Genomic DNA, 22,342 nt, shown 5'->3' with positions numbered 1-22,342 from the left:
TCTTGATGAACTGTGGTATCGTGTTGAAGCTGCATGGGTTGCTGTACCTGTACAGGCCATCCAAGCTCTGTTTGACTCAATGCCCAGGCGTATCAAGGCCGTTATTACGGCCAGAAGTGGTTGTTCTGGGTACTGATTTCTCAGGATCTATGCACCCAAACTGCGTGAAAATGTAATCACATGTCAGTTCTAGTATATTTGTCCATTGAATACCCGTGTATCATCTGCATTTCTTGTTGGTGTAGCAGTTTTAATGGCCAGTAGTGTAAAACAACACGCTCTCCCTTTCTCCCTGGCGGAACAGAGTCTAAAGTGGCAACGAGGACACTACAATCAGAATTACAGAATTGTACATGCAATTTGACCATGAGAGTCTAGTACAGTTTGAAGCTGCCATGTGCTGAAGTCAGAACATTTAGATGGCGTGGCACGGAATCAAAGAGTGTTTGATGTACTGTTGGTTCACACAGTGCAACGCAGTTTGTAGTCGCATACACAAAACAGCGACAGTTGCTGCAAGACGACGAGAACTAACGAGCTGTCGATCGACCGTATCCCAGACACTGGAAGCGCTGATAGCCTTTCCAAAATCTTTACATCCGACCGTACGTTGTCCTTCTGAATTATGCCATGTGATGCCAGTGGCGGTTGTCCGCTAGCCTCAGCAACAGTGTGTGCCCGATAGCGTTCATCTCGGTAGCGTCTTAACACGTACGCGGCTGTCACCGTACTACAAGCTGAAGTGCGACTCGTCCGAAACTCTACATTTTGCCACTCAGAACGCTAGCGGCGGCTATCTCGTGCCAAGTTAAGGCGTTGGTACTCTTATACTGTGGAAACCGACGCAGTGCCATCCGTACCACCAGTGCAGCGCTCAACAGACGGTGTCAAACTGTGTGTGCGAACACATTGTAACCCCCACCCCCCAGGGGCTCGCCACCCTTTGGCTGGTTCTTGCTTGGCTACCACGGGTTTCTTGACGGTTTTGTCGTCTGTTGCAGTTCTCCATGGACCTGCCTCACTGAGCGGCGTCTTCAGCAATGTCTGGATCGTCTTTACTCCTCGAGCATAGACAATGGCTTTCGCTCTTCCACTGACAAAACCGTCTGTGTGAATTTCTGGCGACTTAATTGGTTTTTCACATTATCTTTGCATCCGTTCGGTGAAAGGACGAAGTTTCTAAGGCTCATACTCGATATGAAACTCTCTTCGTCCTCACATGTTTCTTGCCTGGCAGCTCGTTGTATGCGGTTACTCAATGTCCTACATGTTCACAATGGTACTTCCTGCGATGCCGATCGACCACCCACCTCCGTTTGTACTGGTCCCTTGTCCGTTCGAAACTCCCCTATGAGTGTTTTGTTTGTGCGTCTGCACGTGCATCCCTCTTACGCCTCCTCAACACTATCCACCATCCTGGCATCCGTTTGGCCACTGGCGCCTTTTACTCTGCATATTGAAACTGCTGAACTACCCCTGTCCTACCGCCGTGAATGTCTCCTCAGCAGGTATGCATGCCGTTTGTCTGCCATGCGTAGCCACCCATCCTATGCCTCCTTCTTTGATGATTGCTTTGCTCGCTAGTATGGGGTGCGTCCCTCTTCTCTGTTACCTCCTGGAGTCCGCTTTCGCCACTTGCTACGGCGGCTTAACTTCACAGCACCTGCACGTTTGCCAGTGGATGAGAAGCGGCCAGTGTTAACCTTGGCCTTCATTCGCTTGCCAAGAACATTACTCCAGCCTCGCTCTATCGCCTTTAGTTTCACGACCTTCGCGATAGTGCCTTTGTGTAGACTGATGGCTGTCAGACTGACTGTGTTGTTGGGTATGCCTTCGTCATTGGCACGTGTGTTTCGATATCAGCTTCCGGCACACTGCTCAGTATTTACAGCCGAGCTCTTTTCCCTGTGTCAGGCCAGAGAGTACATCCGACGATACAGCTTCCCAACTGTGTTCTCTGTTCAGACTCACTCAACGCCCTTCAAAGTCCATGTGCGCTGCACACCGCCCATCCCTTAGTGCAGGAAAACTGTCACCTGCTCGCTCTTGGTGGGGCCAGTGTACTATTTCTGTGGGTCCCTGGTCACGTCGGTCTGCCAGGAAACGAGGCTGCTGACGCTGCTGCCAAGGCTGCAGTCCTCGTACCTCAGCCCGCGAGTACCTGTGTTCCCTCCGACGATCTCTGTGTTGCCGTCTGTCCCTTTGGCATCAACAATGGTCCTCCATCGACGGGAACAAGCTCCGGCTTATTAAGCCTCTCCCAGTGACTTGGACGAGCTCCTCTCGGCCCTCCCGCCGGGAGGAGATCGTTTTAATTAGGCTGCTTACTGTGCACTGCCTTTTTAGCCATTGTCATTTCATAAGTGGCGCTACCCCAACACTTTGTACACATTGCGCCCCAGTCTTAACTGTCCACCACTTCCTGACGGAATGCCCATTTTTTTAACCGTTTCCGTTCCTGCTTGGGTATGCCGTCTGACTTATCGGCCGTTTTAGCAAATGACGCGCGGGCTGTTGACCGCGTTTTGCTTTTTATCAGCCAAAGCAATATGGTGAAGGCCATCTGATTTTTTTTGTTTTGGACCTCTGTTCCTATATGGTGTCCTTTTTAGCACTTTCTCCACGTGCCCGTTTTTATCTGTCGTATGTGAGTTGGGACTGTCGTATAGTAGTTTTTTTAACTCCTATCAATGTTCGTGTTCTATAGTTTTGACTTGGGCGCGTATGACCCAGTTGTTTTTTTCGCCCTAAAGCACAACAGAACCAAAACATTATCCTCAAGCTGTCGTAGCAGCGTGTCCTGTACGAGCCGCAATGTTAGCGTGCGATAAACCTGTTTCCCGGAGACCAGGCATTCCGGCCCTTTCCAACTCGCTCTTTGACAGACATACCGGCACTTGCTCGAAGGCGTCCACATAGACAGAGCGTGCCATAACAATGACTGTATTGTGTCGCTGTTTTAACCGTTGCGAATTACTACCTTAAAGCTGTGCTTTAGTATTGGGCAACGGTGGAATTTCACTAAAATATTCAGAGGCGAGAGGGGGTAGAGTATCTCCTCTTGCTTGATTCTATAAGATGAATTAATTAGAGGAAGTTCAGCGGTGCAGTGACTGTTACGTAACACTTTCATTCAAGTACACGGTTTTCACACTTTTATTCAAGTACGCAGTTTACGTTCACATACAGCTCTTTTAGCTTCAGACTAACCCTAACATGTAAGTGTTACTTCTTCGAAGAAAGCGTAATCTCTTTTTCGCAAGCTTTCGTTCCCCAACTTCTCCGACCGATCAAACTGTGTTACTAACGTATGTTTTGCAGAGACAAATAGCAGAACTGATACTGTTCTACCTTCAGTGAAACTCTAACAGAGTTATATTTTCAGGAACAAGAGCTGGTTTTCAACTAGTTCCGAATACGAAACGGAAATTCCACGTGATCAGTAGTTAATGATTCTAACGTCAATCTTATGCGGAATACGAACTACTATCCAAAGTCATTCAAGCTCGAGACAATGTACTTGCAGACATTTGCACTTACCGTCTTTCTACATGTACATAGATACTCCACAAGTTAGCGTACTGTGCTTGGCGGAGGGTACTCTGTACCACTGCTAGCCACTTCCTTTCCAGTTCCTTACGCCCAATGTACATTGGCGGCAGTAGAGTCGTTCGGCAGTCAGCTTTAAATGCCGTTTCTCTAAATTTTCTCAACAGTTTCTCTAAAAGAACGTCGCCTTGCCTCCAGAGGTTCCCATTTGAGTTCTGTCTACGTAACACTTACGTCTTGTTCCAACCTACCGGTAACAAATCTAGCATCGCGCCTCTGAATTGCTTTGATTTCTTCCTTCAGTCCGACGTGGTACGGATCCCAAACACTCGAGCAGTACTCAAGAATAGGTCGCACCGGCGTCCTATATGCGGTCTCCTTTACAGGTGAACCACTCTTTCCTAAGACTCTCCCAGTAAATGGAAGTCGACCGTTCGCCTCCCCTACCACAGTTCTCACACGTTTGTTCCATCTCATGTCGCTTTGCAACTGTTACGTCCGGATATTTAAACGACTCGGCTGTGTCAAGCAGGACACTAGTAATACTGAATCCGAACACTGCAGGTTTGTTCGTCCTACACATCAGCATATTTACACATTGAGGGCTAGTTGCCATTCATGACACCAACTGGAATTTTGTTCAGGTCGTGTTGTATCTTACTACAGTCACTGGACATGGGCACCTCATCGTACACCACGACCTCATCAGCAAACAACCGCACACTTTGCGCCCACCCTATTCGCCAAATAATTTATGTATACAGAGAACAACAGCGGTCCCATCACGCTACCCCGGGGCACTGCTGGTGATACCCATGTCTGATGAACACTCCCCGTACAGGGTTCCATTATTTAAGCAGTCTTCGAGCCACTCACATATGTGCGAACTTATTCTATATGCTCGTACCTCCGTTAATAGCCTGCAGTGGGGCATCGCGTCAAATGCTTTCCGGCAATCAACAAGTACGCAATCTGCCTGTTGCCCTTCATCCACGGTTTTTAGTATATCGTGTGAGAAGAGGGCAAGCTGAGTTGCGCACGAGCTTTTTGTATACTGAATTCCCATCACCTGTCACGAATTCAGTATCAGCTCAGTTTTCATCGCCTTCCTTCTGTGGTGATACTGGTACAAGAAGGCTTCTCTTAAACCACTAAAAGCCGTCTCTGTCGCTTGCGTACTAATAGTTTCTTTCATAGAACGATCAGCTTCCACTCCTTCATTCATGAGTGCCCTGTGCCTCTCCCCTCTGGGACTAGTATTATTTTTGTGGTGCGAGTCCCTCAACTAATTACTTCAGTATCGACTGCGAAATACTGTGTGACAAACCTCGTGCCACTAGCGTCAGAGAAATACTATATTCGGAGGGCAGCCAATTTCTGCTTTACTTCGCATGCACTGTCCTGGAGGTAAAGCTCACCTGGTTTTGGCAGCTCTATTGATTCCTATTCCCTTATCGACTAAAGTTACATCTTAGTTATGGCTCAATAAAGCTGGGGTGACTCGCGAAACCCAAGGAATATGTCTCTTTTCGAAAACTGTTTTTTGGCTCATATCCGTATTTACGCCTACGCCCCCCCCCCCCCTCACTTAAGGATTATGGTGCATCTATAGTCTCTACCTAAATGATTCCCTTATTCCCTTTCATTTTCTGTTTCTGAAAGACACTACTTCGTTCTCTCCGCTTTGTTCATAGCTTATAATTTCATTGGAGCCATTGACCTGATTCCTTAAGAATAATCTTGGAGATATGCATTAATATTTAAGACTGTACTTTTTACACGTATTTCAGAGCACCAACTCTGATCAGTAAATTTCTTGTACCAACAACAGTAATATCGAATACAGGTTTGTGCGCTGACACTTGCTGATGACCCAGCATTGAAATCTGCAGCAATTTGAGGTAGGGTTGCACTTCTGTCACTTTGAGCGATTCTGTTCAGTCGTCGTTGGCCCCGTTCTTGCAGGATCTTTTTCCGGCTGCAGAGATGTCGGAGATTTGATGTTTTACCGGATTCCTGATATTCACGGTACACTTCATCGCTCCCGCGCTAACTATAAGACCACGTTCAAACTCACTTAAATCTCGATAACCTGCCACTGTAGCAGCAGTAGCCCATCTAACAACTGCGCCAGCCACTTGTCTTATATGGGCGTTGCCGACCGCAGCGCCGTATTCTGCCTGCTTATGTATCTCCGTGTCTGAATACACATGGCTATACTAGTTTCTTAGGTGTATGAGTGTAACTACAATTATTACGAGCATAACAATGTATGTAATGGCTGAATAACTTATTATCGAGCGTTTTGAAAGAAATTTCCTCCATTTGACTGAAGATTTTTGTCAATTTTCTTCACACAATCCATGATTTCGGTCTTTTAGTCATTCTCAAGTCATCCTCGAAATAGTATTTATGTGGTCTGATAAACCAGTCATCGTGTTAGAGGATGCGAGTGCGTATCAGAGACACGTAATACGGCCGAAATAGTGCGTAGCAACTCGACACTGGCGAACTGTAACACGTGTTCGACAGCCAACTGAGTGCTATGGCCTGCGTTCATCACCTCCATGCGTCGACTGACGTTAATATTTAACAAATGGACTCACTACTCCAAATTACTAAGATCATCCTGAAAAGTATGGCTGTATCGTTTTCTTTCTACTGACACCCCAAAACGACCTGTAATGACCATATAACACTTCTTTAAAACCAACTTTGCTATGTATCGTAAAAATGATCTCGTGTGGCATCGTGTTGCCTTATTGCATTGACACGTGACCCAAGTTTTTATGCACTTTTCGTGATCATCTGTCATTCTGTACTACGGTCTAATTATTTTCCAAGTTGTGTCTATTACTCGGTGTCCTCCTAAAGGCTGATCATCATTTCTTGTATGCACTGTTTCTTTACTTCTTTGCTATTCTGTGGACTTGCTAGTCAGTCTCCTGTACCGCGTCTTTGAGTTTGTCTTGTATCGAGGTCTTTCGACCTTGTACAAGGTGCGTTCAATAACACACATTTTTTTCTGAAAGCAGGTTGGTTTTACTTAGGATTCCAATACACCGTATTATTCCCCAGTCTTTTGGCTACAAAGCCGCTGTCTTTCAACATAATCTCCGTTGAGTAAGACGGCCTTACAGCACCTTACAGGCATGGATTTTAAGCCGCATAATGCCGCTGTACAGGACCTCGCTGGAGCCAACGCCTTGCTGCGCCAGTAACCTCCCCGTCATCCACATAATGCTTCTTGCGAAGTGCATCCTTCATTGGGGAAACAAATATGGACGTCGGAAGGTGCGAGATCCGGACGAGCAACGCAGTGGGCATTCACTTCTGAATACTCTAAATGGCGCACTGGCAGAAGAGTGTGCCAGCACTACCAACAGAGATGTCCAGTTGTGTAGCGAGGTGTTCGATTGTGACCCGTCACATGTTCCTGTACTCCAGGAGTCATACACTGTGTGATCATAAGTGTCCGGACACCCCGAAAAACATACGTTTTTCATATTAGGTGCATTGTGCTGACACCTCTTGCCAGATACTCCGTATCAGCAACCTCATTAGTCATTAGACATCGCGAGAGAGAAGAATGGGGCGCTCCGCGGAACTCAGTGACTTCGAACGTCGTCAGGTGATTGGGTGTCACTTGTGGCATACGTCTGCACACGAGATTTCCACGCTCCTAAACACCCCTAGGTCCAATGTTTCCGATGTGATAGTGAAGTGGGAACGTGGAGGGAGATGTACAGCACAAAAGCTACAGGCCGGCCTCGTCTGCCTACTGACAGAGACCGCAGACAGTTGAAGAGGTTCATTATGTGTAACAGGCAGACATCTATCCACACCATTACACAGGGATTCCAAACTGCATCAAGATCCACTGCAAGTACTCTGAGAGTTAGGCGGGAGGCGAGAAAACTCGCATTTCATGGTTCATAAGCCACACGTCGTGGGCGGTAAATACCAAACGACGCTTCGCTCGGTGAAGGAGCGTAAACATTGGACGATTGAACAGTGGAAAAACGTTGTGTGCAGTGACGAATCACGGTACACAATGTGGCGATCCGTTGGCAGGGTGTGGGTATGGCGAATGCCCGGTGAACGTCATCTACCATCGTGTGTAGTGGCAGTAGTAAAATTCGGAGTCGGTGGTGTGGTGGTGTTTCTCATGGAGGGGGCTTGCACCCCTTGTTGTTTTGCGTGGCACTATCACAGCACAGGCCTACATTGATGTTTTAAGCACCTTCTTGCTTCCCACTGTCGAAAACCAATTCGGGGATGGCGATTGCATCTTTCAACACAGTCGACCACCTTTTCATAATGCACGGCCTGTGGCGGAGTGCTTACACGACAACAACATCTCTGTAATGGAGTGGCCAGCACTGAGTTCTGACCTGAATTCTATAGAACACCATCGGAATGTTTTGGAACGACGACTTCGTGCCAGGCCTCACTGACCGACATCGATACCTGTCCTCAGTGCAGCAATTCGTGAAGAATGGGCTGCCATTACCCAAGAAACCTTCCAGCAGCTGATCGAACGTATGCCTGCGAGAGTTGAAGCTGTCATCCAGGCTAAGTGTGGGCCAACACCATATTGAATTGAAGCATTACCGATGGAGGTCGCCACCAACTTGTAAGTCATTTTCATCCGAGTGCCCGGATACTTTTGGTCACGTCGTGTAGCTGTGAGCGGCCGGTCGGCATGCGGGAGATCGGACAGGTGTGCGCGACCTCGTTGCGATGGCGACAGACTCCTCACCCGACGACTCGCCGTGCTTTTGTTCACTGTTCACTCCCAGGTCTTCGTAGGCATTCTGCAAGCGGCTACGAATATCTGCGTTGCTCTGGTTTTCCGCCAAAAGAAAGTCGATGACAGTTCTCTGCTTGGAACGCACCTCCGTCATAGACGCCGCCACATATCGGAACTTGCTGAAACTATAGGGGCTGAAGCGGGAATATTGCACGACGTCCCACAACAAATCCCGCGTTCTTCCAACCCAAACTGGCCGAGAAAAGAAGTGTTGCATTACTTACTGAATGTCCCTCGTACATAAGACTGTGATAATTCAGTACTTCAGGACGGTTTCCACAGATAGTGTCTGAAAGTAGTTTGAGTAGGATTAGTTGACGGAAGCTGTGCCCCACAAAAAGTGTTACGTTGTTGAATAAGGCTTCATTTTGACTTATTACTAAGGCTGAGGATAATTTCTGAAGGAAAGACAGAATACGAGAATTTAAATAAACAACAAGTCTACTGTTACAAGCCACTGTTTGGGTACCTCCACGACGCGTTTCAACGGTTTAAACCTCCGTCGTCAGGTGGATTTACATTTGTTAGTATAACACGCGTCTGTGAGTTGTGTTACGAGTTTTTGGAGGAACTTGCGGCACTGTCTGCAGTGACCACAGGTTCCTTTCACTGCCGTAACGCATCGCATGACTGTATACTGGAGCCAGTGGCACAAGTTCTTCCAAAAACTCGTAACACGGCACACAGGCGCATGTCATACTAAGAAATGTAAATCCACCTGACGATGGAGGTTTAAACCTTCGAAGCGCGTCGCGGAGATAAATAAACCGTGACTGGTAACAGTAAACTTGTTGTTTCATTTAATGGCAATAACAGTCACGGTAAAGCCTAACATTTAGAATGTTCGCATTTAAAGAATACCAGAACTTGAACTTGACGAAGAGAGCTGGTAAAGTAATTACTATTAAGGACATCGGTCTGGAAAGGGGCGTATAATTTCGAGCAGTTTGATGAAGTGGCCGAAAGCTACTTTTATACTTCATCAGAACCAGTGTCTATTACGTGAAAATGTATGTCGTGATGAGCAAAGTGCCTTCCTTTCGGAGCAAAGGGTGAGGACGACGTGGAGTTCTCGCAGTCGCCCTTTGATTCACGGAGAACGGCAACGGCTCGTATCGCTGAGCGCAGGCTGGGCCGCGATGGACACGACAGAGGTGGCGGAGCGGCGCAGGCCGGCCTCGCGTTGCTCCTGCGTCAGGACCTCTCCAGCAGCCGTACGTGGTGCCTGGACGGCTGGACACTGCAGGCAACTCAGTCCGGAGCAGGCTCGACGAGTCCGCGGGAACCGTCTGGCACACGAAGCATTACTCAAAAGCGAAATTGTTACATCTGCACATCTAAACTTCAGTTTCCTTCTATAGCACCACACTTGAAAGGTTTTTGTGTGTCCACCCTTGTGGCTGCAGGACTACGGCCGTTCACTATTGTAAGAAAATGAAACACCTACAGCCATCCTAATGATGTCGTTTATTGTATAGCTACCAGTTTCGGCGCCTTCAACGCACGATTTTTAGGCGTTGGTTGATACCGAAGGGGTTATGACGATCCGTACATACGATGCATCAGTAGCCAACAAAACCGGTTTACGCAGACCGTCTGTAACTGTGACGTCGCCTCTCCAACCGTCAACTGAGCTGACAGTTGATGGTACAACAGACACCACAGTTACAGATAGTCTGCGTAAACCGGTTATGTTGGCCACTGATGCATCGTATGTATGGATCGTGATAACCCCGTCGGCATCAACTAATGCCTGAAAATCGTGCGTTGAAGTGCCGATCTGGTAACTACACAATAAACGACATTATAAGGATGGCTGTAGGTGTTTTAATTTCCGTACAACACTTTAAAAAGTTCTATTCTCCACTTGTTTCGCTGCCGTACAAGGCAACTTTAGACAAAAGACTTCCTTACATTTAAATCTATATTCTTTTAAAGGTCATCGTGTTCGCTGTTAACTGTAGAACTTATTTATTTGAATATTGTAATTTCGTCCTTTGGGACATTATCGAGTAGTACTGCAAAAGGTTTTGCTTCGGCATATGTCCACTTCAAAATCCTCCGGTATGTATAGACTACATAGCATCGTCAGAATTAAGAAGTTAATCAAATCTGTATTCGACGACAGCATTGTCTCTGTTTCAGTCACGCTTCTCTTGCCGTTGTCCGCTTCCGTAACTACAGACTGACAATTATTCAACTACGCGAAAAGGAACCGTAAGGTAGTTACAAACTCCGGCGTGCACACACTTTATTCAACATGTAAACATCACTACAGATATTCGGATTTATGTTATGAAGCGTTCTATATGCCTGCCATCATTCGCGATGGCCAATCGAGGCCATGCCAGCGGCCTCTGGGTACCCCAGAACCAGAATGCGGACCCCAAAGTGCACCTCCAGGACATAAAACACTCTTCTGCTTCGTTGAGGTGGAGCTCCGTCTTGCATGAACCACGTCTTGTCGAAATCGGGGTCACTCAGGATAATGCGTATGAAATCATCTTCCGAAACCTTCGCGTACCGTTCGGGAGTCACCGTACGGTCGCAGGTTCGAATCCTGCCTCGAGCATGGATGTGTGTGATGTCCTTACGTTGGTTAGGTTTAAGTAGTTCTAAGTTCTAAGGGACTGATGACCTCAGATATTAAGTCCCATAGTGCTCAGACCCAATTAATTTGCATATCGATTTAATATCAAAATTGCACCACACACAGCTTTATATTTCTATTATCCACCACTTGAGTCAAGTCTCAAAGGAATTACTGAAGTTTAGTTGCTATTGGGAATTGATTTACGTCAGTGCGGCAAGTTGAAAATTTGTGCCAGACTGAGATACGAACGTGGGTCGGCTGCTCACTACGCAGGTGCTCTGACCACAAAGCCATCCGGACACAGTGGTCATCGCGCCTGCGCGGCTCCTTCCAGACCCAAATTCTCAACCTGTCCCCAGTCCACTGACGTAGTGCCCCTGCCCATTATCTCATCACTCGCGGCGTTTCGCTGATTCCCGTACAAGTTCGAGCGGACGTGTATCTACGCTGAAGGTATCATTGGTCAGCCTCGCTTTAATTTTGCGCTATATACTACTTGTAGTGTGTCATTTCGTAATGTATTTCCCTCAGAATCGCTCGATTTTGTTAGACTGCATTCAGTTACACTTTTTTTACTTCTGTTTCTCTTGTTTTGTCTCTGTCGTAGACGTGATCCATTCCGTTCAACAATGCTGTCAGTTCCTGTGCTGTCTCTGCTAGAGTTGCAGTGTCATCGGCAAACATCATAGGCTTTATTTCTTCTCCGTGAACTTTAATTCCTTTTCCGTATTTCTCCTTCGTGTCCTTTACTGCTTGCTCAGTCAACAGATGGAATAACATTGGTGATAGGCTACAACCTGCCACATTCCCTACTCTGCTATTGCTTCCCTTTCAGGTACTTTTGTAAGTGCAGACTGGTTTATGTACAACTTGTAGACGACATTCCGTTCCCTGTATTTTATACCTGCTACCTTCAGAATTTCAAAGAGTGTATTCCAGTCAGCATTGTCAAAAGCTTTCTGTAAATCTGGACATGTTGTAAACATCGGTTTATATTTCTTCAGTAAATATTGTAAGGCAAGTCGTAGGGTCAGTATTGCTCCACGTGTTCCCACATGTATCCAGAACACAAACCGATCTTCCCCGAGGTCGCTTTCAATCAATTTTTCATTTCTTTGTAAATAATTCGTGGCAGAATATTGTAACCATTACTCATTGAACTGATAGCTTCGTAATATTCACATTTGCCTTTTTTGAAATGGAATAGTCTCTGTCATATATATATTGTACGGCAGGTGTAACTCTTTCGTAAGGAATGGCCCACAGCCGGCCGCGGTGGTCTAGCGGTTCTAGGCGCGCAGTCCGGAACCGCGCGACTGCTACGGTCGCAGGTTAGAATCCTGCCTCGGGCATGTATGTGTGTGATGTCCTTAGGTTAGTTAGGTTTAAGTAGTTCTAAGTTCTAGGGGGCTGATGACCACAGACGTTAAGTCCCATAGTGCTCAGAGCCATTTGAACCATTTTTTTTTTTTGAATGGCCCACTCAGCGATGTACACAATTCCGAGGAAATGTTGGGTGCTCCAGGGACCTCGTTCCCACTTCGGTCTGTGTGTTCTCTGACAAATCTTCTCACAGTATCATCATCTACGTCATCTTCCCTTCCTAGGCGAGGCTGGTTGTTTATTTTTATTTTTGTCGAATGCGATGAAAGAACTGCACGTAGGGGACTGGCGGCTACAATGGGCCATGTAAACCAAAACTGGTATAAACCTTTTGTTGTTGTTTAGAAATAAGGTATAACTGCATATCTTTACTGAAACACGTGTTTTAATGTAAATCGTGAAAAAAAAGGCTTCTAACCAAAATGTCACACAACAAGGAATATTTTCTCAGAATTACAATTTTACAATTAAAAATAGTGTCGATTAGTATGGCCAGTACAACAAAATATAGGTTTCTTAGTAAAAAGTGTTTTCTTTATTGACAAAAAAGTTAATCTGTTCATATATCAGACGTACATGATGATAAAAAAATACAGTAGAATAAAAAACCGTCCGACTTGTGATCGTCACATCGCATTAAACTTGTGGGCTGTGGTTTTCTGTTAGACAGTTCTGGGTGTTTCTTCATAAAGTTTTGGTAGAAATCTTAAGCTGCCAATTACTTTTCCGTGTTAAATCTGTGAGGAAACTTTAATTTTTCTGTCAGATAGTAAGCCAACTGTTGAAACTGAATCCTAAATAGCGTCATTAATCTGGAATCTATATTTATTCGTAGTTTCCTTAAAATGTTGGTTTGGAAAAGCCCACATGAGGTGTCAGAGATGTCTGCTGATTCCCTGCAGTGAGTCGTGAAGCGCCTCCTAGTGTCGCGTCAGGCCTCTTTCTGCCTGGCGCAGTTCAGCAACTCGACGCGGCATGGGCTCAACACGTCGTTGGAAGTCCCCTTCAGAATATTGATCTATGTTGCTTCTATAGCGGTCCGTAGTTGCGGAAGTGTTACCGGTGCAGGATTTTGTGCACGAACTGACCTGCATATTACGTCCTATAAATCTTCTATGGGATTCGTGTCGGGCGATATGGGTGGCCACATCATTCGTTCAAACTGTCCAGAATGTTCTTCAGACCAATCGCGAACAATGGTGACCCCGTGACATGGCGTATAGTAATCTATAAAAATTCCAACGTTGTGTGGGAACCTGAAACGTAAACGGTCGGCAAGTACCCGAACATAACAATTTCCAGTGAATGATCGGTTCAGTTGGACCAGCGGACCCAGTCCATTACATGTAAACACAGCCCGCACCATTTTACAGCCACCAGCAGTTTGCACAGTACCTTGTTGACAACTTGGGTCCATAGTTTCGTAGGGTCTGCGCCATACTCGAACCCTAGTATGAGCTCTCACCAACTGGATTCGGGACTCGTCTGACCAGGCCGAGGTTTTCCATTCGTCTAGGGCCCAACCGATGTGGTCACGAGCCCAGGAGAGGCGCTGCAGCGACGTCGTTCTGTTAGCAAAGGCACTCGCGTCGGTCGTCTGCTGCCGTAGCCGATTAACGCCAAATTTCGACTCACTGTCCTAACGGATGCATTCGTTGTAAGTGCCACATTGATTTCTGGGATTATTTCACGCAGTGTTGCTTCTCTGTTGACACTGACAACTAAACACAAACGCCGCAGCTCTCGGTCGTTAAGAAAAGGCCGCCGGCCTCTGCATTGCCCTCGTCCGTAGTGAGAGGTAATGCTTTAAATTTGGTTTTCTCGGCACAGTCTTGCCACTGTGGATCTGGGAATATTGAATTCTCTAACGATTTCCGTAATGGAATGTTTCGTGCGTCTAGCTCCAATTACCATTCCGTGTTCAGTCTGTTAATTCCAGTCTTGCGGCCTTAATCACATCGGAAACTTTCTCACACGAATCACCTGAGTACAAATGAGAGTTCTTTTGTACCTCGTGTAGGCGATACTACCATCATCTGTATATATGTATGTCGTTATCACACGACTTTTGTCACCTCAGGATAATTTTCTTTGCCGTGTGGGTCTACAAACATTGAAACGATCGGCAGCAGCACATTCGGTCATTTCGCCTTGCAAAGCAGTTGAAACCACTCGCTTCGTTGCAGTATCAGACCATACCCCTCGACCCTCACCGCCAGGATTCTTGTTCAACCTAGAAACAGTTCCCAGAAAACGAATAAAGAAGTTACTTATATGGTCCATACCGCCAGCCTGTGATGTGGCCCACACTATCCGACTGACACTACTCAATAAGATATGGCGGAAACAGAAACGGGTTTGTGTGAGCAGTATTTCATTATTACAATAAGCCGGCAGCCGGTGGCCGAGCGGTTCTAGGCGCTTCAGTCTGGAACCGCGCGACTGCTACGGTCGCAGGTTCGAATCCTGCCTCGAGCATGGATGTATGCTATGTCCTTAGGTTAGTTAGGTTTAAGTAGTTCTAATTTCTAGGGGACTGATGACCTGAGGTGTTAAGTCCCATAGTGCTCAGAGCCATTTGAACCATATTACAATAAAGTCTAGTTGGAATACTTACTAGTGTAATAACATTACTTCTTATCTTTAAAATTATAAACCTATGCTGAAAATTGTACTGTTAACCAGCTTCGTCACTCAAAGACGCATAAAATTTACTCGTGACCTAAAGTCATAAGCTCAACAGCTACATGTCAAATGGCGTAGTGACGTCTGCTGCGGTTCCTTGCAAGCACTGCATGCGTCGGCTACTTTGCGCCAAACCTGCAAGCACGAAGCGGCAGATACCACCTCCTGTTCCCCCATACAGAGGAAACGACCAACTGGCTCCACTTGTGCCTTTTGGCGTAATACATGTTTCCCCGAAGAGAAGACTTGAGTGCAGTGCCTGTAGCGACTACATGGGCGGACGAAACACCCGTACTCGGTGACGTTGGCGAGGTTATCGGCGGCTCCGGAGAACCGTGACCTTGTTCGCGTTAGCCGGTTGATGTTATCTCAAACGTGGGCCCCGTTCACGTGCGGCCCAGCTTGACCAACACCGACTCAAAGGAAGGCCTCGGCGCTTGTTCGTGACGTCACGTCAGCTAGGCACGGCGAACGCCAGGTCTGTTGCAGGCATACTCATAATGGTGATGTGTCCCTCTCTGACGCAGGAAAATGTGAAACTACTGGCGGTAGTTGACCAACTCACATTGTTCTGAGAGATTTCGGCTATCAATTAATTGTGCAATTCATTACACTTCTTAACAAATAGTGTCCTCCGGAACTTAAATTTCCACCTGTTTTAAGGATTGACATACAAAAACGACTACATGGTCCAGCAGCAACAGACTCGTGCTTCTTTACCTTATCTGTAAATCTGAGGAAGTTACGTTTGTACTGCGTTGCTTTTAACAAGAAACTGTGAACATATTGGTGCTCTTCTTTAGGTATCTTATTTGACTGTGGGGTGAGGAGCACTGAATGTTAATTAAATGTCTTGCGGTTGTACACGTTGGGGGAGGGGATGGGGGACAGAAGAAGAGGCAAAAGAGAGATACTTGTTTTATCAAATAAAATTTTTTTATCTTATAAAGTTTCTCCTTTCAGTTGCAAGAGGGGAATATTTATCTTTTCTAATGTGCATGTTTAAAAAAGTTTAAGCTCAGCAGTATTTTCGATGTATGAAGCTATTTTGTTTCCTGTTTACAATTCCTTTCGTTGAAAACGACTGTAATCTAATGACTGGCAACAGTTGGACATTTACACATGTAAATTAGTTCACATTTCCAGTGACGATGTCAAACGAAAATAAGTAAATAAATAAATAAAAGAAACGAGTCAATTGTAAGGGGGTTGGGGTAAGTTTCGATAACAAAATGGATCAAGTAAATATAGTTACTTGAATGTAAAATTTCCGAAGCTTGCAATGGGGCAAAGCATCTTCTCATATTGATCTACGTTTGTTTCGACAGGATTCAGTAATACAGAACTATGATCTTCATTTGTAGCCTTACGATAGTAAGAAAATCTTTCATCTAAATAAACTGCAGAATCCAAAACAATACCAAACATTTTGTCCAAAAATAAGAGATTTATAGTGATAAGCACGCCCAGGCGTTTCTGCCTGCAACAGACCTGGCGTTCGCCGTGCCTACCTGACGTGACGTCACCAACAAGCGCCGAGGCCTTCCTTTGAGTCGGTCTTGGCTTGACTCGGCCGCGCCTTTGCCAGCGTTCGGTCACGGGCTGTCCGACAGTCCCCTGCTCGGCTCCTTTGTGAGGCCCAGTTCGCACAGCAGTGGCGCAGCGAGTGGAGGCCGTGGCGCGGAAGGGACGCCAGCAGTTGGGCACTGGAGTGGCGCTGTCAGAGGCACGTGGCGCGAAGGTGCTACGAATGGATCAGAATATGTCTTCATCGGACGAAGATACTGGTGCCCTCCTATATCTCGAGCAGCGAAGAAAGTAGTAGATGTATCTGTTATGGTTGAAAAAAGAGAGGAAATTAGCCACATCGAAACAATGAAAGAACTTATCGTGTATCCAAAACGTTTCCGGTATTTTACACGATGCCAAAAAACTGTTTCTAAACTGACGGAAAAATCTCAACACTACAGAATAATTAATTCCAAGAAAAATTTCGGGAATACATTTGTCTAGGTAACATTTACGTGGTTAACATTGAAATGCTGGTACATTAATAATCGGCGTAACCGCCAGAATGTTGCGTGCATCGTGTTGTACAGGTGTCGGATGTCGGTTTGTGGGATGGAGTTCCACGCCTGTTGCACTCGGTCGGTCAATACAGGGACGGTTAATGCCGGTTGTGGATGACGCTGGATTTGTCGCCCAGTGATGTCCTACAAGTGCTGGAGTGGAGACAGATCTGGTGATCGAGCAGCTGGAGGCAACGTGTGGACACTCTGTACAGCTTGTTGGGTTACGACAGCAGAGTGTGGTTACTGATTTCCTGTCAGGGTGCGCGAGATAACTACGAGAGTGCTCTTGCTGTCATACGAAATCGCACTCGAGGCAGTTAACCCAACGCCATTACTACCGCCTAGTCTCCACCAACTTTCTCCAGAAAACACAACAGACGTCCACTCTACCAATGAGCTCTCGCTTCACACAATTGAAGCCGCAAATGGCGGTGGTTTAGGGTCAGTGGCATGCACGCTACAGGGCGTCTGTCTCGGGGCTGTCCTCGAAGTAGCCGTTTTGTGGCGAAACTTCCTGGCAGGTTAAAACTGTGTGCCCGACCGAGACTCGAAGTCGGCACCTTTGCCGGCCGGAGTGCCCGAGCGGTTCTAGGCGCTTCAGTCTAGAACCGCGCGACTGCTACGGTCGCAGGCACGGATGTGTGTGATGTCCTTAGGTTTAAGTAGTTCTACGTTCCAGGGGACTGATGACCTCAGAAGTTAAGTCCCATAGTGCTCAGAGCCATTTGAACCATTTTGTTTGATTCACATGTTGACCACGGAGGTGGCGCGAGAGAGCGCCACGTCCGCGCAAACGACATTTCTGTGTGCGTTGGCGGTAAGGCACTCGTAAACGACCAAATTTATTTGTCAAATTCGCTGTTACCTAGCCACTGATTTTTCAAACAAGCCCATACGCGTAAAAACCGAGCTTGTCAATTTACCCTCAGTTTCGAAGCAGATACCGTTCGTGTATGCCGTATTCCGATACTAGTGGGAACGGCTATAAATGCAGGTAAATCATTCCCAATATAGACTCTGGAATTGTATTTAATAAAGTTGAAGACGGCAAGACATTGGTCAAGGGAATGATTTAAAATGAGACGGAAATATACAGATGAAAACTTGTTAAAGTTAATATTACGCTCGGAACTTGATAATTACACCAACTTTCTGCGAGTGGACGGTGAAACTTTTAATAAATTGTTTGAAGTTACTTCGCCCGCACGTTGAAAAAGAAGACACAAGTGTAAGACAGTTTATTCTCTTATACCTGGTTCTCTGACGGTTCGTTAAAATGCCAAAACGTGGGAACGTATACAGACGGATAAAGTCGATTTTTGAAAATTTTATTGAACTCCTGCTTGTATGTTGTGCGTAGAATATTGATTTCCTTCTCAACACCTTCCTGCGTAGTGCACGGCTCCATCGACATCTAGACACATTCTCCGCAAGCCACTCTACGGTGCGTGGACGAGGGTACCCTGTACCGTTACTAGCAATTCGCTTCCCTCTTCCATTCGGAGGTAGATCGAGTGACACTCAAATTCGACATCAGCAGAGAGAATATTTTTGCCAGTTGAAATGAACACTCCCCTTTCAATGTGCGTTTCCTATGTACGTTCCATGACTCGTTAAACATCTCACAGTTTTCTACTTCTGGATTCAGCCAGCTCTCGGTCCCGGGAAGAATTTGAGCACGAGAAATTTCCTGGAGGACTGTAAGTTGCTGAACTTCGTTACGAATACGTCGAGAATTTACTGATAAAATTTTAACAGTTTAACTGTCTTCCGTCTGAACGCGGTTTGTTTCCACTATATGCTAATCATCTGGCGATTGTTGATCAGAGTACCTCTAATTGCTGCACTCGTGTGCACTCCACAAGTACTTGCTACCAGAGTAGCTGTTTCCTTTGTGTATTACATCAAGAGGAGTCTTAAAATTGCCAACCAATAACGCAGATCTAGAAATCTATAGTAGGCCAGACCGTGGCAGGGTCGACAAACCCTTTGGTTGAGATGCTCCACTCGGCTGCAAACCAAAGGAGCCCAGTCAACCTTGTACTTCTATAAACTGTACGCTCTGCTTGGACCCAGCGGTCTTCACCACCTCCGCCAGCCGCCTGCACGAGATGGAGGCCTCAGAATCAGCACATCTTGCAGACGACTGCAGTCCCCGCGGTCGGCAGCCGCAGCCAAGGCCTCCTCCACATCTCGTATGCGTGGGAGGAGCTGTGACACCTCTACCAGTTTGGTAACTGCCAGTGGTATTTTGTCTTTACCATTCATCGTAGTTTCCATAGTTGTGGAAACTCACGATACAGTGAGATTCATTGTAATAAAACTATTTTCACTAAACATAGGCATAAGCAACGCCCGCCCTCATGTCAAATTTCTGTGAAACGGTCAAAACTGCTCCGCGTTTAACGAAGATGTCCGACAGTACCATTCAGTTAAAAAATTTGGCAGACGTAGGAAAATTTGACAGATTGGCTCAAAATGGCTCTGAGCACTATGGGACTCAACTGCTGTGGTCATCAGTCCCCTAGAACTTAGAACTAATAAACCTAACTAAACTAAGGACATCACACACATCCATGCCCGAGGCAGGATTCGAACCTGCGACCGTAGCAGCAGCGCGGCTCCGGACTGGAGCGCCTAGAACCGCACGACCACCGCGGCCGGCTTGACAGATTGTTTTATCGTTTATGGTGATACTTGCATGTGTTAAATTTCGGTGCTGTGCCTACGGGGAGACACGCGTGTAGTGCAACAGCCGTGCATCCGATCTCTTCGTGAGGTGCTTTGCTCTGCTACGTCTCACTGCGAATAACTTCACTTTTTCTAACGAATTCAATTTTCCTTTTCTTTAGCACTTTCCCCGAGTGATTTAACGACAAATGCGCGGAAGATGAAGAGTATTGTCGCGCATCTCCTTCTTGGTGGCTGGTTAACTCCGCGAAGTACAGAGTGAAACCGAATGACTCTCTGAAGTTCCTTACAAATGAGGACATCGTGGAAATAACAGAGGAAGATCGGAACAAAGCAAAAAGCTTTCGTTCGTACTTCCAACGAATACACGTCGAACAAGAGGAGTGATTGAACGGCCGTTTATGTTCTGAAGCCTTCCTGGTTCGTTAGCTAGCAGCTCCGATTTATAAATAATTTGCATCGACGGGAGCAAATAGAAGAACACCAAAATCGTGCATGTCATTTAAAATTGCTGCTTCCACTGCACAACCATACGATTGCTCTACAGAGTCCCCTAACACTGCGGGAAATTCCACGTCACTTCAAGCAAATGCTTCCTCTTCCTTCTAAGAAAGGTTAAATGGTACGGACTTAGCTTAATGTACTTTTCCAGGATTTTCAACACGGTCTGGAACACTCCTGAGATGATTTTTAAAATTTGATGCAGTACGTGCCTTGAAAACATCAAACTGGCGTGATTGTCTCCGGCAGCTTAGAATTCGAAGCGTTAAGTGTAACCCTGTCGGCACTGGTGCAGAGTCTATGCATTTTATATTTTATTTCGCTGTCAGCAGCCCTACGGGATGAAATATTACTTCGAAATCACACTACAGTTTTCACACACGGTACGCTTTGCCGTGTATATCTCGACCACTGCGTTTGCACAAGTGTTACACTAGAGGTAATAATCACTTCAGTACTTGCGCTCCTTCCTCAGGTCCCGCCGGCTGCGGACAGAGCAGACATGCTGATACGAATAGCGCACTTCGCTCTGTCTGGCTGTGGATCAGATGACGCACGCTCGCATGTAAAGAAAAAGACACACACCTATACGTACTATATGCCTTTGCTTGCGTGTGAGGACGCACAGAGAATAGGTGCAACGCGCACACATCAGAACGCATCTCGGCAGTCCGGGTTTTGCTAGGGGCAGGTAGTACGTAATGCGGCCGGCCTAGTGCGTCGCCGCCCCGACAGCGACGAAAGGGCGGTGCTTTGAGACGGAGCGCAGTACCCGTATTGTGCGCCAGCGCTTGTCAGCAGCTTCTGGACGAGTCCAACACATTGTTCGCTGCGTTCTGGTGAAGCACTGGCTTCAAGCCACGTGAAGTTCGTGTGCGAAATGACTGCAAAGTGTGCTAAAAGGCTCCAAGTGCGCTGCACTGTCGATGATGTTAAACTGTTGACTGATGCAGTGTCGAAAACATACTGCTGGCTTTCTCTGCGCCTCGCACAGGCATTCTGCGCCTGGAGCAGATAAGCGAGAAAGAATTTGTGTCTCGGAATATACGATAAAGTTTATTTGTTACAACAGTGCGGCGTGCATTCGGAAGGAATTATAGAAAAAACATCACGTAAATAGAGTACTTTGCATTGGCATCAACAATTGAGGGACAATGTGTAAACAGAAAAGTACCAGATGCAACCGTGGCGAGGATCAGGGGCAATCTCGTGCACAGCCCAAACAGTCGACGGTTCGCGCAACTCACGAGCTTAGAATACCGCAGTCAAACGTGCGGGACATTTTGCTACTGCGGTTACATTTCAAATCGTACCGTGTCCAGCACGTGCCGGAGGATTACGGCCGGCGCCTTCAGTTTTGCATCTCAAAGCGGAAAGCTCTTGAGGATGAACATTTCACCTCCAAGCTGATATTCAGCGACGAAACAGCCGTGCATTTATTTCAGCCGTCGCCATTTGTTAAGCGGTGATCCCCCACCACTTTGTGCTCATTGTCATCAGCCCTTGACGGTCCGCCATTTCCTGACACAGTGCCCTTGTTTTAATCACCTACGTTCTAACTTTTGTTTGCCGCCTGAGTTGTCGGCCGTTTTAGCGAACGACGCCCGGGTTGTCGATCGCGTTTTACTTTTTATCCGTCGTAGCAGTGTGGCGAACAACATTTAACCTTTAGTTCGAGCCCTCCGTTGTCTCTCTGGCGTATTTCATGGATGTTTCTCAAAGAGAAAGTCCCTGTTTTAGCGTCTTTCCTTCCGTCGATTGGGCTTAATGTGTAATCGCTTTTAACTCCTTTTTCGTCTTCGTGTTCTACGGTACTGGCATGGGCGCGTATGACCTTAGTTGTTTTTGCGTCCTAAAACAAAACAAAAGAAACAAACTGGAATGTGGCACATGAACGAAATTCACCGAAGGTTAATATTTTATGTGCATTGTCACGGGGCAAACTGTGCTGGTCGTTTTTCTTCTGTCACGGTTACCTGTTACGTTGATACATTGCAGTTGTGATTGGTTCCACAACTGAATGCTGACTCCGAGAACTTCATCTTCCCTGCATTG

At 46.5% G+C, this 22,342-nt stretch overlaps 1 protein-coding gene across 2 annotated transcripts in view; it reads left to right on the top strand.

The window, feature by feature from the left end:
- Nucleotides 1-22,342, top strand: part of LOC124711530 (F-box/LRR-repeat protein 3-like) — a 327,166-nt gene that overhangs the window by 217,541 nt on the left and 87,283 nt on the right. The gene's annotated exons all lie outside the window — the stretch shown is intronic.

The sequence above is a fragment of the Schistocerca piceifrons genome, chromosome 8, assembly GCF_021461385.2.
Source record: "Schistocerca piceifrons isolate TAMUIC-IGC-003096 chromosome 8, iqSchPice1.1, whole genome shotgun sequence".
In the NCBI taxonomy this organism is placed as follows: domain Eukaryota; kingdom Metazoa; phylum Arthropoda; class Insecta; order Orthoptera; family Acrididae; genus Schistocerca; species Schistocerca piceifrons.
The sequence above is the reverse complement of the archived record's forward strand: the minus strand, read 5'-3'. Positions and strand labels throughout refer to the sequence as shown.